The sequence below is a fragment of the Gallinula chloropus genome, assembly GCF_964237585.1.
Source record: "Gallinula chloropus genome assembly, chromosome: 1".
Lineage (NCBI taxonomy): Eukaryota > Metazoa > Chordata > Aves > Gruiformes > Rallidae > Gallinula > Gallinula chloropus.
In genome coordinates, this window is record NC_140085.1 from 80,237,797 (window position 1) to 80,257,339 (window position 19,543).

The 19,543-nt window shown below is 41.0% G+C and overlaps 1 protein-coding gene across 5 annotated transcripts in view; it reads right to left on the reverse strand.

Annotated features, from left to right (window-relative positions):
• CALD1 (caldesmon 1) overlaps positions 1–19,543 on the reverse strand; it is a 191,889-nt gene that overhangs the window by 108,305 nt on the left and 64,041 nt on the right. For all 5 annotated transcript variants that reach the window (XM_084262079.1, XM_084262078.1, XM_084262076.1 and 2 more), the window contains exon 2: positions 8,272–8,368. The gene's annotated coding sequence lies outside the window, so the exon portion shown is untranslated. The remainder of the gene's footprint in view (positions 1–8,271; positions 8,369–19,543) is intronic.

Genomic DNA, 19,543 nt, shown 5'->3' on the forward strand with positions numbered 1-19,543 from the left:
GCAGACCCCTTATGCTGAGGCAAAGCCAGCAAGAATCGTGGCCCATGAAACAACATCAGAACCTGGCTCAGCTCAATTTGCTAAAATTGTTCTGGGGGTCACAGACATTCCCTGCCCCCTTCTTAGGGGGCGGTTTAATTCTTAATTTTATAAAGCTAAAGTGTAAAAACTGTATTCTGCATGCATTCTTTGTTTCTAATGCTCAGTATCCGTAAGGGGACTCCCTTGCTTGGCTAGCAGTCAGGATCCATTAGACCTTTTATGATGATTCTTTCTGGTGTGCAGATAGATGATGAATCTCAGATGTTTAAATAGCACATAACAGTGCTCCATTGACCTTTCTGAGTACAGTTGGAGGGAAAGAAAGGTAATTTTCCTCAAAGAAATGTTAAAAATGTGTCTCCACTATTGCACAGATGCAGAGGATAAAGAAACTCCAGAGGGATTAAAATATTTTAGATTAATTTGGAAGAAGGCCACATTGTGTAAAGCCTGGTTAGTTTGGGCCTTTCCAATTCCACGACATATAAACAAATCCATTTAAACTGCATTTGTTAGAAGGAATGTTTAAAAAAAAAACCAAAAAGAGTCCCCCAAAGTAGTTGTAACTCAAATGACCTCCAGTTCTGTATTCTCTTCTTACTGCCTAAAGAACAAACATATGTATAATGTATTCTAGCCAGAGCTTGTGCAGTTGCTGCATGATTCATACTGCCTGAAAATTAAGTCATTTAAGTAAAGGGATTCTGGCTGCCTCAAGCATGGTTTTAGAACTGGAGCAAAGTTAGATCTGGTTGGTTTTGGAGCCAGTTTCCATACTTTGAACACCATCATTGCTTATAGATCTTTGCTTTGGGCTGGGTAGAAGAAAGGAAAAGAAAGGAAATTGAAAGGAAGAGATGTAAAGAAAGGAAAAGAGAAAAAGGACCCTGTATCATCAACACAACTATACAAAGACTAAGCTAATGGTCGGTGTGCCACCATTCAGCAGTGTAAAGTCCTCTTTTTCAAATTTTGCCCCTTTTACTCAAACACAGAAGTGTTTTTTGCCTGCAGTCTTCCAAAGAGACAACTCACACAGTGTGGTACTAAATAACCATAGAAAATGAAGGGTTGATGACCCTTATGAGTTAATCAAGTTGATACACAAAGGAATATGGGGGTAGCAGTGAGCCAGAGGAGTAACAGCATGTAACTCAGTCAGCCATTTTGTATGATTAGCATCTACAAAACAGCAGGCACTTAAAGGACTTTCCTTATTATAAGCCATAAACCCCAGAGCAACTCAACACAAGGAACACCATCTGCCACGTGAATGAAAAGATATCTCCAGTGGTCTCAGGCCTCCTTGAGTTCTTGAAATTGCACCCAAGTATTTGAGAGTAACTCAGACACTCCGGAAATTCCTCCTCTCCCATCAGAGGAGGAGGCACCTGGCCCACCTGAGGAAAATATGGTGTCTGCTCTCTCCCAAATACCCAAGGAGCCAAAATCATTTTACCGCTGAAGGTAACCATTTTGAGGAGGAATATAGCGACTTGACTGAAGTTCAGAACAATACAACTCAACAGTTTAGAATACAAAATGAGGAAAAATGTCACATTTGTTACAAGTAATGTACTTGCAGAGAATAGAAAGATTGATTTAAATTCTAGGATTTGAGATCTAGCATCCTTTCTCTTACCGAAGTTGTTATGAGGGGTTCTGAATATTATTATTTCAAGAGGCTATGATGGTTCTGACATCATGGCCATAAAATTCAACTGTGATGATAGCTTCTGCAGCTATCATACATTTGATAGCACATCATTTGCTTGCTATAATGCTACAGGTTTAAGACTTCCATGCAATCTTTTCTTCTTGAATATTACTGCACAGTAGTAATAAGCACATTCTCCAGCATCTCCTGCACATTTTTACTTTGATTACCTCTACAGCCAGCCCTGTGCTCCCATATTCAGCCTGGTTGTGTGAACAGAAGGGATACATTAAGCCCTGTTTGGAGACACTCCAGGTTTGCAGGTATATAACCATAACCAGAAAGCTGGCCACAGGGATTTCAGCATCATTTACAAAAAAAAATAAAAATCAATTCAGAACATAGAACTTCTTCTGGTTGGGTTTTGTTCCTTGAATTTCATGTTTGGATCTTTTTGGACTCAATGATCCAAACCCCAAAACCTCAATGAGGTCCCTTCCAACCCCTACAATTCTGTGATTCTGTGATCTTCAGTAGGATTTGGGCTTGTCTGGTCCACTGTCTTACATAGTTTATATAGAAGTTCCTCATGTACTAAGACATGCAAGACTTGTCTGATATTTTCTGCCACAGCCAAAAGAGCATCAAGTCATTCTAACTTTCACCTGTCTGGAATAGAAGGTATGCTCTACAGAGAAATTTCCCACCTTCATCTTAAGCAGTGGCATCCTTCCTCTGTGGAGTACCACTTCAAATTTGGAGGAAACTCCCTTCACTCTGTTTATAGTCATAAAGACACTGCATGGCCCCTTAAAAAGAATAAAATGATCCAGTTTTGAGTTATCTCTTTTAAGATTCTTTCTTTTTCTGTTTAGCATCAGCACCGATAACCATTAAGCTAAGAAAGTTTATAAAACAGTCAGCCTAACTTTTGTCTGAGTAGTTCTATCCTAAATGTTGTTCCTCGGAGTGCTCCTCATTAGACATTAGTATACTAAAAACATAACTCCATTCTTAATATTGCCTCTTTCCTGATTGATTCAAGTGGAGTATGCCTGTCATCCATAGTAACAAATTCTGAAATCTTACTGGCTCTTAGTCAAGTGGCAGAATTAAGATTAATCTGATTGCTCAATAAATCACATTGTTTCAGTTTAGTTACATGCTACAGCCAACTTTATGTTGCCTGAGGTAGTCAGGGGATATGTGAAGGTCTTACAGAGACACAGCGGGGACGCAGATGTACGGTGATGTAAAGTCACCCAAATAGCTTTGCTCAGAGCCCTTTCAGTTTGACTGAAATGACTTTATGAGCTCTGGTAACAAGGAAACCCCTCAGCTGCTTCCAAACAAAGCTCCTCAGGTGCGTCAGCTCTGCCTTTCCATCCCCCAGGCTGCCAGCACCCTCCTCGCTCAGGCACGGGGTGCAGCAGGGAAGCCGTGCACAGCCACCCAGCACCAGAAATGAGTCATCTCCCACAATGTAACTGCAGAGAGCTGGCTCCAGTGTCCCTGCATCTGGGTCAGGACTCACTTGCTGCTTCAGTAAACGATATTCAGTTAGCATTGACAGTTAACTTGCTAAAGACTACGTAGATTTCATCTGTACAGTCTGTACAGAATCTTCACCTGAAAATTCTGAAAATTGAAGGAATCAATTAAAATAATTAATGGAATTAAATTCTACTTTGGGATTTGTGATTTCATTCTTCTAGACTTTTCTCAGGTTTTGCTGGTCAGTATTTTCTCCCTGCTTGTAAAGGAAACAGGGCTTAGATTACTCTCAGCTCTAGCACAAGGCAAAAACATGACAGAGATTTGTCTTTCAGTGATAAAACTAGTGAAAATAGAACACTTACGATAACCCTGTCTTTGAAAAACATCAGTAAAAAGCCCCCCAGCTCCCCAAACATGTTGCAGACTGCACATGTCACATAACTAAGGACTACGATTTTTTTGCCCGAGGCTCCCACATTTAACAAAGGCAAACACTGCTTTCGACAAAAGATGCTATTCTAGTTATGTGCCCTTTTACCCTGTCAGAGAAACAGCTGGTATCATAAAGTCACAGCTAATTTGTATCATGTCTGCACTAACAGTCAGATTCAGTTTGTATCAAACTTTCAAAGTTGGGCTTAATACCAGTTGATAGATGACAGCTTTTTTTGCCTCTCCCCCTTCTCAAAGCATATTTAAACATTGCCTCCCACTTTAAAAAAAAAAAGCATTCAAAACACAAATGGAATCTTTAACATGTTTCACATAATAAGAGTATATGAAAAAGTTTAAAACTAGTAAATTAAAAAAAAAATCCTATAGAAGTGTAAGAAAATTACATCAGAAGTTCTGAAGTTCAGTGACAGCCACGTGGGTACCAAGTGTAATGGGAAAAAATGTTCTCCTCCAAGGGGAAAAACCCAAGCCAAAACCTCACTTGCCTCAGGTAATATCTTGCACTTTGGGGTATCCTTTCTCCTTAAAAAAAACCCCAAAAAAACAGTATGCCTGCAGAGACTTTAAGGGCGCTTTCAAGGTCAGCACTCAACAATTTAAGAAAGGACAGTTTCAGGGGTTTTTTTTTCCCCAAGGGACCTGTTTCTCATTTATGCTATTAAATGTCATCTACTCTCATTTTGAGATCCCTGAAGAAGAATGCCTGAACTGCATAAAGGGACTTCAGTGAAAGTGAGAGTCAGGCCAGAGACTTAGCAGCTCCAGACCTGCAGAGAAACCTCCTATGAGAAAGAGCTGCAAAGATCAGGCTCTTCTTGGGAAAGGGGCGCGGGGGAACTTCCAGAGATTCAGAGTTCAAGCTCAGTTCAGATAAACATCTAGCAGTGTCAGTGCGCTTCTGAGGCCATCCTCCACAGCACCTGAGTCTACAACATTAGCTGCAGGCAAGATACTCTCTTAAGATTTCAGCTACTTCCCACTTCTGGATAATAGAAGCATTTAACCGAGGCTTTTTCATCCTGCCATCCGAAAGCATCGCAGCAACGTAGGCAAGAAAAATCTCACTGCAGCCTGGGAAGCAGGGGAAATATTTATTTATTTATTAGTACTGCACAGCATGACTATTATCAGGGCACTGAACAATTGGCCTCGTGTACCAGAAACAGATCTGTCTGCTTCACAAACCTGAGTACTCCAAGTGAGCAGCATCGCTAGGAAGTTCAAAGCGGCAGTATCACTAATGCAGTTCCACAGTGACAGGAGAGCTTATGGTGACGGAGCTGAGAAAGAGCAGTTGTCAATGAAGCCTGAAGAATCCCAGCTCCCAATCTCTCTCTCCCTCAGTGCATGCATTTCCTGCCTTAGAAAGTTAATATTGCACAGAAGACAGGAAGACACAGCTTCTGCTGTGCCTAAGCTGTGCTTGGCACCGCTCTCTGATGGACTCCTTGCCAGCGAACAGAGCCAAAGCGCAGCATGCTCCTGCCACATCCTCTCCAGCAAGCTGTATCTGCTCTCTACCTACTGGGAAGGTGCAGATAATCAACTCCACTCCCTTCGCTCTGAGCACAGCAGTGACTCTGCCCCTACATATGATCCTTCTGCTTGTTCAGGGCTTTTTTTTTTTAATGTTCTTAAACCTCTGTCTGGCAAGGCATGGTTTATTAGAAGCAGATTTCTCTTCAACTACGCAGTGTGTCAGTTTTACAATTCCTAGGTGGTGTAATTCCTGGAAAATAAAAAATGTTCTTCATCCAAAATTTTGGATGAGTCACAGCAGGTTTACTTGTTTTGGTTCACCCTTAAATGAAGCATAACTTTCTGTATCTAAATGATGCTCTGTTTTAGTTTGTTTCAGCTGCCTACTAGCTCCAAATTTGTTACAAACAGTAAGACACTTCCAGAAAACGATGTCCACCAATTGGGCTTGGCAACCAAAGGCAGCCATCATATTTTCATGGGACTGTAGTCGCATTCGGAAGAATGACGTTGTTACTTTCTGAGCTTGATCCTCTAGTATTAAACTAAATGAGACTCCCAACAGTTGGCTCTAACACCAAAACCATGAGATTCTTGCAAAAGAACCTTTATCAATAAGTTCCTCAGCCTCCAGTAGGTATCACCCAAAGTCCCAGAAACGACAGGGATACTTGAGCAAGATTGGGTGCTGCTGCACCTCCTCTTCCAAGCAGCGGAGAGGACAGATGTGCTCATCTCAGTATAATTCATCACGATAAACCCTTAAAAAAACGTCTTTTCAGAGACTACAGAAATGCTTTCAGTCCTGAATATTTAAGAGAAAAGCTGACCAAAACATCTCTTACACAACATTTCATAATGGCAAACATCTTGACTTCTAATGAAATGGACGCTTCCAAGGAAGATAAAAACCAGTCACCACTAGCCAGTGACTTTGAACCTTAACCTTATAGGGTATCGCTTCTTTTCAAAAGTAATTTGCATAAGCATGTCTCAGATTGTCTTCCAAAGTCAGACTTGGCTGTATTCAAGAACTGACAGATGAGCAACGGGGCTGTCATGTTAATACTAAACTATATTACTGCTTTTTATACTCAGATATGAGCCTTATTTCCAGTACTTCATGGAGATAATGCTTGTTTTTTTCCTTTCCAAATAAACGTATTGGTCCACACCATTTGCTCTGATGATTTTTTTAAAGGCAAGTAATGAGGTTTTTCATGGTATTTTCATGTCCCCTAAAGACCATCCTCCTATTCAGGCAGCTTTACAATGTGAAAGAGTAGGTTAAGTGTGGAAAATATTATCAGATGTTGCCTTTCTTTCTTCATGACAGAATTCTTCCACCACTTTAACAAGTGCCATGGGGCACCATGGTGATTTCAGCATGAGGCAGATGAGACTCATCTTGCATCCTACACTTGGAGTAGATTAATGAGTCACCAAAAGACAGATTTTCAGATGCAATTTATGCATCAAACTAAGGCACTAGCACCAGCTCAAAATACACACTGAAGTCAGTTTCTCAAAACTGAGATCTGCAAGTGACTTGTTGTGACACCACAGTCTGCATGCCTACAAATAAAACTCCAGTTGCTGAGCTGTCAGAAAAACTCTGGAGGGCAGTCACTGCTCTCTTTGAATATCCTGTCCTGAGCACAGGGGGAGAGCACTTACATTTCTGATCCCATTTGCTCATGGTCAGTATGGCCTTCCTCTCCCTGGGTCAAATCTTTAGGAATGTAGGTAACTCATAAATAAATGCACTGCCCAGGGCAGCATGTGGGAACCTACATTCAGTGATCTCACTGGAAGCAGTGTCTCACGGGAACATTTAGGCAGGTTCTGAATGAGAAAGAAATCCTGATTTTGGACAGCAAACACTTCCTACAAACTGAAAATCCCAGTTGGTGTCTGGGCTTCCATCCTAAATGCTTTCCCCACACAGGCTCGAAAGCAACGCAGAGCTCAAACAGCAACCAGGGCAGAGAACAGCCTGCAACAATTACCAGCCCATTCAGCACTTGCACAAACCTTTTCAGAAGTGCAGGCAAAGTTAAATTCCCTTCCCCAAGGACAATGACAAAACCAGCTAAAACGGGCCCAGACCCAGCATTCCTGATGTGGGGGAGAAGGCTGCCAAGATAAAAGGCGGTGCAACCAGCCTTCAGCCTGCCGCCATGTCCCTCTTCTCCTCCACGCGGCTCTTGCCAAAAAGAGGGGGAACGGAGCAGAGGTACAGAGGAGGTCCAGGCACACAGAGAACACAGTCGTTCCTCAGTGAGAATAAGTGGCTCACTGTACCCTGAATTAACTGAAAATGATGGTATCTAAGGGAGTTGCCTTGACCCTAGCGCAATATTTTTGACCCCATCAGTCTGCTGTCATAGGCACCGCTTAGACATCGAGCCAGTCCTCAGTTTGTCTCCAGCCTGGAATTTCCGTATATTGAGGGGCTGGAGTTTATACAACATTATAAACACTTCCTTTAAATGGTTTGTGATCCCTCACTTGTTCTGGCAGTGAAAAAACAGTGTTTGTAAGTCTTACACATTGTTACTAGTCAGCAAACATGGCTGCTTGGACACTCACAGACTCCTCAGAGCCTGCGAGCTCTAAAAAGAACAGAAGACAGGGCAGTAACACCAACAGTGCACTATCTTAAGTAAAGATGATTTAAGGCTCCCATTGCAAGCAAAAAACTTGCTGAAATCCAGTGGAGAAACAAATATAGCCATTAAAAGAATGGCCATAACGCCCACAACATAATTACTGTAACTTTCAAGGATTTGAAGATAAAATTTGAGATAAAATCCCTTAAATCTGTTATCAGTTGGTTCTGAAGAAAGTAATCTCTGGTGACAGTGATCCCAGAGGAATATGAACAGTGATCCCAGAGGAATATGAGTCAAGGGTCTGAGTGCAGATCTGTCCATTGATTTTCAAGAGGGATTTGGATCAGCCCCACAAGGAGGTAAACAGCACGGGGGGGGGGGGGGGGGGGGGGGGGGGCAGGGGCAGAAGGGGGAAAGAAGAAAAATCCAAAATAAAAGCCTCAATATTAAAAAAACCCAAAGCAGAATACCATTCTGAATACCACAGGCAAAGAAATGTGAGGTAACTACTTTGATTATACTCACAGGAAGGCAAGCAGAGGAAATACTCTGAGGTTTTCGGTTATAAAAAACCTTCTGCTGATGAATTCAAAGTGATGACTCCAGAAAACAGAGATGATCACTGTACAGAAATAAAAAATAAAGAGCATGTTTTTAACTATAGCATAACTATTGCACACACTTCATTTTTCTTTGGTAAAATCTTCTTTAACAACACTCCTGCAAAGGTTGGATTGTTTTTTTTAAGTATGGAATAAACGAGAAAAATTTTGCAAGAGATTGACAAAACCCACTATCAACGGCTGTATAAATTAGAGTTTGAAAAAACAGACTTTGATTTCCCAAAAATCTCTCAAAGTGATTCACTAAAACCCCTTTACGAAGTGAGGCTGATACAGTCTATGCTGAACATTCTCTTGTGATTAGTAAGAGACAAAGCAAAGCAAAGAGACTAGCAGTGAGTTTTCAGAGCAGAGCAAGGTTTCCAGCATGCATCTCTCAGGATCAGTACTGATGCCTGAAGTATTTGACATTTTCATAAAAGCACTCTCCAAAAGCAGACAAACACTGAGAGGACAGTCTGTAGATGATACAAAGCTATTCAATATATTAAAACCTCAAGTCAGTACAAAGAGTTGAGGAAAGTTCACAGACACGAATTTCTAGAGGCAGACTGAATTCAGTATTCATCAGTAAAGGTACAGGGGGGAAAAGCTGTATATCTGTATACACACAGTGATCTAACTTTATATGAGCCAAAACAAATACACCTTCGAGTCTGAGAAAGAACACTGAAAATATTAGCTGACTAGCCAGTGGTTTTCAAAAGGCAAGTTAAGAATCATTAGGGGAAAATCTAGGTTCTGCCTAGGTCACACACATAAATACACAGTGTATCTGTCTTTTCAGTTTTGCATGAAGCTCTGTTTATCCCTTCTCAAGAGAACCCCTGAAAGGGACAACAATGATTGGACCTATGGCACAGTTCCTGTCTAGGCAGCTATCTATATCATGACTCTTCCAATGAAAAAGAAAGATGATCAAGGCAGGATACGAGAAAAGTCCTGAATGGCTTGTAAATGGCAAGTTTATTGTCATACAAGAATATATTTTTAATTCCTTCTTGAATCATAAATCATTGAGGCTAGTTTCATCAGCAATGAGATATGTTACACTAGATGTGACCTCTAGGTTAGAAAGTCCCCAAGCAAAGACTGCCAGGTTCTGGGAGAGCACATAAAATGAAGAACCATTCCACACCCATCTACTTTCTTTTTTACTCTACTGTGACTGTCTCAGTGTCTCCATCAGAGCTATAAAACTAACATAGATGGACCATTGCTCTGACCTGGCATGGCAGAAGTTTTATAAACATCAATTCAGAGAGGCGAAGAAATGAGCTGCCACTGTTATAGGAGGACAGCACAATTCATGGGTGATCCAGTAGAAACTCAGAAAGGGCACCAGGAAATACAGTATGAGTGAGTGTCAATGAAATGGAGCCACTGCATTTAGCTACCACTTGGGAGTACACAGACCCACCAGAGTTCAAAAAAAAACCTGTAAGTTTTTACAGAATGGTTTCTGGGTTTTATAGACACCTGTGAGTTATATTATTGAAAATTTAGAGGTGGTCAAAGGCTTATTTTTTTCATTCCTTTAGAAGTTTCAGTATTAGATTCAAGAGAGAACTGAATCCCCTTTCCATGCTCAGTGTTACTATGCATATATCTCATAGCAAAAAAGGACAATAATAAAATATCCCAAACTATCAAGGTCTGAAAAAAGCAACCAAGAACTTAAGTCATCTACCTCTCACTTGCTAGTCCTGCTTACAGTGAGAGCACACTGGGATCCATCAGGCCACACAGCTCCAGGTCACGATCATGAAAGTCCTTCCAAGTCACTGAATTCAAAATTTTTCACTAACCTGAAAACCTGACTTTACCCATTTCTATTATTTAGTGCACCCCTCCTGATTCTCAGCAGGCATGACTTCATGACACTCGGACCATGTGCTCAGAGGATCCTGGATCTAAGTCTTTTTCTGCTTCAAACCATTTGCTCTCTTTCAATCTCTTAAAGATATTTTTTTCTTAAATGGAGACAACCTCCAAAAGATTTTCCTTTTCTTTCCTACAATGACAAAGCCGCCCTCAGCTATTCTCTGTATTTGCTGTCCTAAAGCAACGTTTTTCTGAATGGAACTCATCATCATTTGTAATATCAATAAAACAACTGAAATATGCTCTCTGTCAGTTTGCTCCCCAAAAGAACCTCTAACACACCACAATTCCATTGTGAGCAAACTATGAAGGGCTAAGAACGTTTTAACAAACAGGAAATTTCCACACAACTTAAGCACGAAGGAAGTTCAGGTCCAGGTCGAAAACCAGACTTCGGAAGTGTCACCCCTCCAATCCAAGAACCATGACTAGGGTTTGGACACATCTGAGGCTGTAGCTTCAGTGGTAAGATTGGCAGAATTTTTACCCATTCTTTAGTCCTTCAGATTCCCCTGACTGTTGGGTCCTGCGCTCCCTCACGCAATGGCATTAACAGCATTGCAGACCTACGCACGGACCCAGCACTGCACATCCAAGCACACGGTGAAACTTGATTCCCAGCTAATAGGTACTAGATGCTCAGCTAACATCAGTCGGTATCTGTGAAATGCAACTTTAATAACAGAAGTGCTTTTATCGGATGTTCTTGAAAACGCTTTTGTCGGAAGTACTTTGTCACTTAAGAAATGAGGAAGTTGTTAATTAACTTGATTATGGAAACTAGGGAAATGAAATCACATCCAAGGTCATTCAGACATTGACCTGTGACACTTCAATGTGGTTTTTTCATTAAAAGTATATGCATGTACACACAAAGAAAAGCATGGTTTCATTCCCCTCTACTCTGTTAAAGAATTTGGTTCCATTATACTAAGTAGCTTTGTATGGAAATAAAGTTTATGGAGCCCAGTTACCAAACCCCATGTGCTGCAGATGCTCCATTTTTCCCAATAGCTCAGCAGCTAGGGCTATCACAGTGTTCAGACCACATCTCTTCTTGCAGGGATTTTAGCCTACTTCTTCCAATGGACACTCTAGCACTAGGATGCTCTTCCACATCTGTTCCTACTGTTCTGATGCCAAGAACATAAGGGGAACTGCAACATGCTAGACAGGTCCTAAGAGTTAGGTCCAACTAGCTCTGTATCCGGTCTCTGGCAGTGGCCAATATCAGATATTTAGGGTAGAACGTAAGAACAGGGAAAGCATATAATGATGCTTCCCACAAATACTCTACAACAGCTTGTGACTTCCAGAATGTCTGAGTCAAAAGTGGAATCTGTGTATTTACTGATCTCCATGGCAGCTTTTTTCCATTATTATTTCCAGTAGCTGCCAACATTCAACAAAATCCCATAACAGAGTGTCCCACAACTTAATTATGTGCTATATGAAGATATAGTTCACTTTGGACAAGTAATTAAACCTTCACACTGACACTAGGACTCAGCTATGCTATTTGCCTGCTGAAGGCTCATTCACCTAATGCATAGTTAGGAGTGGTATGCACATAGGCAGTATTCCTCATTGCATCATATATAATGAAGCAATCCCAAATTACCCAACAGCAAGGTGGTTAAGAAGCTGTTTTGGAAGCAGCACACCTGGGTTTCAGTCCCAATTACATATTTAATCATTTAGAAAAGTGAAATAGCATTAGTAGGAGAAAGTAAAAGCACCATAAAAAATAGCTGGAGAATGCATGTAACAGGATTTTTTTGGACAAAGAAGATAACCCAGTCTACTGGGTTCTTAGTAATCTGTTAGATAAAAGATTCCTTCTTCCAATCATCAAATTTCATTTCACAGAATAGTTCAAGTTAGAAGACACCTGTGGAGATCATCTAGTCCAACTCCCTGCTTAAAGTAGATTACCCAGGTTCATGTCCCAATTGATGTTTGAGTATCTCCAAGGATGGAGACTCCACAGCCTCTCTGGAAAAATCTATTTCAGTGTTGATTGCTTACAATTAAAAAAATAATAATCCCTTTGTCTAATGGAATTTTGTGTATTTCGTGTTCCTTCACTCATGTCCTTTCACTGGGTACCACTGAGAAGAGTCTGACTCCATCTTTTTTGTCAGCATCCCTCCTCCCCTACCACAGTCAGAGTGGAATGGCCAAACTTGTATCTCATTCCAGTTGCAGCTTGTGTCATTTATTTTTTTCTGCTCAAGTCATGAAAGTGAGAGCAGGAAGACACATTAAAACAAAAGGTCTAGGTGAAATATTTCTTTCTTTGCCCATTTCATCCAGAACTCCTTTTCTCCTTTTGATTCTTATGACAGGATTGCCATGTAATTTATTTACTTACAAAGACATTACAGAGGGAGCACTCAAAACTTTTCAACTTTTTGTCAGATGTGCTGGGTGCACAAAGATTTTTCATTGCAGTTTTCCTCAAGCAAGCATTGCCAACAGAAGGGGGGGAACAGGAATCCTCAATCTCACCTGTTACTATCTAAATAGATATCCAAGGAACATCGATTTGTAGGGTGACCTAAAAAGGGAGCTACTTTGTCTCCCATGAACTGCTTACCTAACCATTTATGAGCGTCTTACCAGCACAAAACATCAGCATTCGAAGTATACAAAATTACCTATTTACTCTCATGTAGCAGTGCTCTTCAGTGAGAGTTTAGTTTCAAAACTCAGTTGAAGCCCTTTGATTTCAGGCTAAGCACACATTTATGTGCTTTGCTGTACACAGACAGCTTGCTGTACCTGAGCTCTTCCTCCTAGAGGGCCGCAGCCAACTCCTTGCTACTGATTTTTCTGTCAGTGTTAGGACTGTCATTGTAAAGAGCGTGGGAGGATCACCAAGCCCCAGCTTTCTGGGGGCTATACAAACAGTAGGACAAAAAGGTGGTTCTTACTCCCAAAGAGTTTATTATCCAGGTTCAAGAGGGATGAAACTACAGATTAGAAATTTATGATCTAATAGCTACTCCCGATGAACTTAACATCATATTATATATGTTAATACATTATTAAAGAACGGGTTTAGAGTTCAAGTGCCATCTTAATTACAGTTGGAGAACAACTGTTAAGGCACAGCCCACATGTCTTCAATGAAACACTTTCATCTTTCTAACATGTAGCTACATGGATATACCACCGTTAGTTTTCAAACGTTATGAAGCATTCAGACCACCGCAGCTTCGTCTTTCTGTGGCCTCCTCTGAAGAGGATTTCAGTGGTGTAGAGAAGGGTCAGTAAGTACAAAATCACAGGCAAAATGTGAGCTCTAGGAAAGTATCCCACCCTGTATTTTCTGGTTGAACCACACAGGCTGCGTTTCATACAGGACTATTAGTGCTGGTTATCTAGACGTGTTCAGGGTCTGGAGGTAAGGAGTCACAGTGGAAAAGCATGCTATCAGAAGTGCCTCTTCCAACCCAGCTGCAGAACATATTGGAGATTGAGAGAGCAGGAAGGAAAGAAATCCTTCTTCAATATCCAACCACCCCTATATACAGTTCAACTTCGGAAACTCACTTTCAATCCACTCCCAATGCCATGGGCGTAGCAACACACAGCACGCTTCTCCAGAGCAGGACTCAAGGGCACCCTGAGCACGCCCGATCCCATGTACTAATTTGAATCAAAGGTCATAATTGTGATTGGTCTTTAAAATAATGCCAGTCATACACATTAAGGGAGAAATTTGGTGAAGGAGAAAGATCTTTATTTTCCCTTCAGTCAAGCTCCTAATACCCTTTTCAACAACGACCTACACAGTTTCTTCATCATCTTAAAATACCAGTGTAAGGATAACTGATCTCAGCAGTAGGGCCCACTGATACTTTGGAGAACAAACTCTGGTCACACACACAATAATAGTCCCTCAGTAGTTAACATCCTTTGGATGCAAGGACTGCCCTACATACAGGCTTTCAATCCGCACATCTTGGCATGAGACAGGAAAGAAACAGAACCTCTTCCTGAGGTTAAACACATCCAAAAGGAGGACTAGATACAGCTCATACCAAGTGGAAGTAGACTGCAAGATCTTTGCATGGTTATTCTTGAAATAAGCAAAGTATCTGTACATCTATGTGACCAGATGTGGCCTGGAACATCATCCTCAGCCTTGCAAATGTAGCACTTGCTTCCTTCTTTGGCCACCTTCTTGCTACTTAAGCAGAAACCATTTGCTAACCACAAAGTAGTGGCATTCACATTAGCAGAAAACCAGACTCCTCATCCCTTCCTGCTTTGATCAGCAGTTACTGCCCACAGGAATAAACAGAGGGCTGTGCTCTTCGCTTGCTCCATGCAGGGTCTGCTGTTCTCACACGGACACGAGCAGGAACAAGAGCAGGCCCAGCCTGTTCCAGAAAAGCCATTTGCCCTCACGTAAACCTGTCTCCCTAACAGAGCAGTGACATGCGCAGTAAGGAAGAAACAATTCAGGGAGGGTTTTCCCCTTTCAAACTGTGATCTGGAAAGACAGACATTTTAAAATTTAAAAGGCAAAGCTTGCCATGTCCCTTTTTGATCATCTATAGGTTAACATCTCACCAGCAGTGGGTACAGAGATGCCTGCTACAAAACATACTACTGAGGGAAAGCATTTACCGCTAGTGGAAAAGTCTCACATTCCTTACAAATTCATTGTCCCTTTCAGAAAAGGTTTACAGAAGCTTAGAACTCTAACCCAAACTATTAATAATCCATAAAGAATAACGCGTAATGATTCAAAAACTAGTCACTTGCAACAGACAGCAAACGGAAACTGTCTGCTTTAAAACATATTTTGCCAGCTGCTAGCATCATTCAGCACAACAAATGAAAGAAATTCCTCAAAACAAGCAGAGTAAAGCAGCTAGAATAAATCTGTAATAACAAAAACGTTGTCACTTGTGAAAACTTTTATTTTCTCCTCTCCCGCGTCTTCCTCAGTTCTTGAACATTAACACACTGTTGGGACGTGTGTCAATAGAGAGGGCGCTGCAAGGCAAATTCTGAGAGCTGTACCCTTTTTAGGAAAGTTTAATTAATGGTGTTTCTGAGAAGAATTCTGATTGACAGGATTAGAGCTAGCACTAAAAGTTACTATTTGTGGATCCTGAAACTCTCAGCTCCCATAAAAGTAAAGTAGCATAGAAAAGAGCTTTGTGCAAATGAAGGCATTCCCTCAGCAGTGAAGTTTAATGTGAACTTCTGTGGCTTCCCTCCACATGGGTTTCTCCATGGAGATGGGATAGCAGAAAGTCCCTGGAGAACAAGTTCTGTGGGTGCAGGTTTGATTGGAGTTTACTAGTTTAGTCCTTAGAGAACATTTCTATAATGAGCTAAAACAAAACTCTAAGAAACCACCTTCCTGTTAAGATAATCTTCTAGTCTTCTCCTAGCAAGATCCAACCCAAAACATGATTTCACCGCTCTAGTGTCTAGACTTCAGACAAATAATTCAATTGCCCATAAGCATTGCCTTTTATTTGATTATTGTCAACACTAAGTTCTAATCCAAATAATCCATCTTTTAGAAGGTGTAGAGCATCACATGCCAAAACAAAAATCTGGAAATAAGCAAATGCTGCTCCACTGCAAAACCAAGGGAAGGACCACAGCATCCCCATTTACACAAGAAGCAACCACCAGTTTGGTGAACCATCTCCCAGACACAGAAATGGATGGGGAAAAAAAAAAAAAAAAGATTCTTCCCTCCTACTCAATCTCCCTCAATCATCTTCCTCTGACAGGATAACAAAGTAATTCCCATACAGCACTTTCTTCCCAGCAATTTTCTGGCACCTCATTTGCACCGTGACTTCACTTTCTTGACCCATATTTTATCTGCTTTTCTCCACTTCCATATTCATCATGCCTCCCCCACTGTGCTGTTCTCCAGCTTCTTTGTCTCTTGCTCGCATTCTTTTACACCAGAGTTTAACCAATTTCATGTCCCAGATATCATTGCCATGCTTCCTCCTACTCCTTACTGCTAGCCCCCTGATATCTGCTACCTGTTAGATCCTTGTCCTGGTTCCGTGGTTCACCATGACAGCTAAGTATCACTTGTGAAAGGTTGACATCTCAAGCACTTTTCCTAAATCACATACGTGTCCAGTCCCTCCACTGTTTTTTTGAATCAGGGAAAACATTTGCAAATACTATGAGGCAGAAAATCAGAAATGAGAAGACTTGAATCGTTTCTAAAGAACCATCGTAAGGTTCACAGTAGCATCACACAGATGTCAATCATTCCACATATTACGACAGATCCATCTTAGCCCAGACTGGCATATAGCATCTTACTTATATTTCACCTGATTTTGCATTTCTGGAAAAGTATCCAAGAAGGGAAGTACAAACCAGTCTAGATAAAATAAGATTCAGTGCAGAACTCTTTCCCACAAGTCTCCACTCTCTCAAATCCTTCTCGGGCCTTAAAACTGTTTGAGTAAAATTATTTCTTCAGATTATGATCTTTCATGGTAATTTGTCCTTGTCTTTCTGGCTTCTGAAGCCAGATGAATGGAGCTAAACTTACACAGAGGGAAAGGATAGTACAACAGAGTGCTGCCACTTATTTGGGATAACCAGTGCATCTAATGGCTATTATTAACATAGAAGAAAGCCAGCAAATCCCACATCACAAAGATGGTCCCAATTGTAATGTTACTGGTGATTAATACATTCAGTTATATCTTCTTCCATGGTCTGGCTCCAGTGACCTGACAAAGCATGACTTTTATTCTAGCTCCTGCATTTCTGTCTGAGAATAGCTGTAGCTTTGATGGTGTCAGCTCTCACCGCTACTAGCAAAGATTAGTATGGATGATTGGTGAGTTACAGCTTTACTATCTCAACTTTAATTAGCTTTAAAATGCCCACAAGAAAGTACCAGATACTCTTAAATAATCAGCTCTGTCACGACGGATCATCACCCTGACTTCTGCCCCCACAGAAAGAGAAAGTGAAGTTGCTGGAGAAGATGTAGGAAGCACGGCTGTTTTCTAACTTGCTACCTAATGTGTAAACACACAAACTGACAAGTTTGCAATCGATCATCTAACGAAAAAAAAGGGAGCAAAGCTGCTTGTCAGCCTTCAACAACAACCTGTGTGCTCAGTGATACCTGAGCTTTGCTAAACCCATTTATTTTAATGAACTACAACTCAAATTCAACATGCGTTTTTTATCATCTCTCCTCACTTGGCAGCCAGATAAACAGCAAGCAATGTGCACATAAGAAAAGTTATCCTGGTCACACCTATTACTTCTGGAAAAGAAAGGGTGTGCTCAGGTAGAGTAGATGAGAACCTAAATGACTGGGCCCAAGCTACTTCTTTGGACTGTTAGCCTTGCTTTCAATGGTAGGAAATATTACATAAAATCCAAGTAACACATACAAGCTAAGTGCAAATGATGAAAGAAATCAGCAAGGGAAAAGAGGCCTGAGCTGTTGTGATGGAAGAATAGCAGCTGGGAAAACTGAAGTCAACCCAGCTATGTTATTTTTTAATTAAAAATAAACATGGGCTTTGTTGCCAAGGGATTGGTTAGCATGCCATTTTAAAAGAGAAGGGAATAAAAAAAAAAAAAAAAAAAAGGAATTTTGTTTTACTTCATTCTCATTCCCTCCTAACCTCCCCTCTCTGGCCCCCTTCTTTCCTTCCCCCCTCCCCCTCCCCAAAAGTAGTATTTATAGTTTTGCAGGAAAAAAAAATGGCCATAAAGTTTAGCTAAGTATGTAACACCACGCAGAGCCAGCCATCTATTTTTAAGGTGTTCTCTCTCTCATGTGAATGGCTCCTTGCTTAAAAATAGTCAGAGGCTATCATTTTAATTCCGTTAATTATTTAGTCTTCACTGCTGACCTCCTTGCTAGCTATACAAGTATGCATGACTGCACTGCCTGAGACTGCACGTGGGTAAATGATAAAGACCCTCTTTAGGCAGCCCTTTTTAATGAAAGTTTCAGCAAACCCACTTTAATCCTTCCAAGTTCAGTCTTGCTTCTCTTCAATCAAATACTGAAGCAGCTTTTATTCATGCCTGGATAGGGATTTGTCCTATTTTTAAATGTAATTTTCTTGTATCCAAGACCACGACTGTCTTCTATCCAAGACTTAGATGGTTTCTTTCCAGTCCTTGCTTCAAAAAGGAGTGTGAAGTCACTAGCAGAGAAAAAGCCCAAGGAATCCAGACTCAACCCCGGCTTTTTGTACATTCCAATGACTCAAAGGTTAACTACTTTTAAAAAGACTGGGTACCTCATTAGCCTTTCTCACCTTTGTTTATCATTCATATCTTATATACATTTCTTGTGTGCTTTTTTTTTTTTAACACCTGGCCTCAGAGAATCTGTCTGCTACCAAGGTCTTTGCCACAGACCAGCCTTATCGTAATTATTCCTCCACACTTTCCACATCACATTTCAAAATCTTATCTTGCTCAATCAACTCTTACTTTATCTCTCCTTATCTGCCTTACTACTTATTTGTGTTTTGTTTAAGGTTTTTTGAGCCATAATTCACATGAAATACATAGCTCAGAGCCAATTGCATTTTTTCCAATAAAACACATAGGAGCTGATGGGGCAAAGCTTCCCCGAAACAGATCTGTGAAATGAAAATTTTCTACAGAAATATCCATCTTCAACTGAGTAAAGGTATCCGTTCTCATTGCATCAAAGAAAGATAAACCTAACAATTAGACACTGAGCTAGCTGGTGAGAAAAAAGAATTCAAGTGAAGTAAAAATACTTGCACATACCTCCTGCATCTCAGATATGTACCATCATGCACAACAAGTCACAAGCGTAAGGGCTATTCTGGACTAGAGCTTGCTTGTGTCTAACTGCAGCCATTCCAGTTTGCATTTAAATGAAGTCCATTGACAAAGGGTATAGAACATTTCATTATTTATTCATTGCAAAGCAGCTCTAAAAACACAGTCCTGAACAGGAACAGTGCAGTACAGGATGGTCATTCATCACCAAGTTCCAACCTCTCCACTGCCATGGGCAGCGACACCTCTCACTAGATCAGGCTGCTAAGGGCTCCATCCAACCTGGCCTTGAACACCTCCAGGGAGGGGGCATCCACCACTTCCCTGGGCAAACCTGTGCCAGTGCCTCACCACCCTCGTAGTGAAGAAATTTTTCCCTAATACCCAATCTAAATCTACCCCGTTCCAATTTAAATCCATTCCCCCTAACCTATCACTACATGCACTTCTAAAACATCCCTTCCCAACTTCCTTGTAGGCCCCTTCAG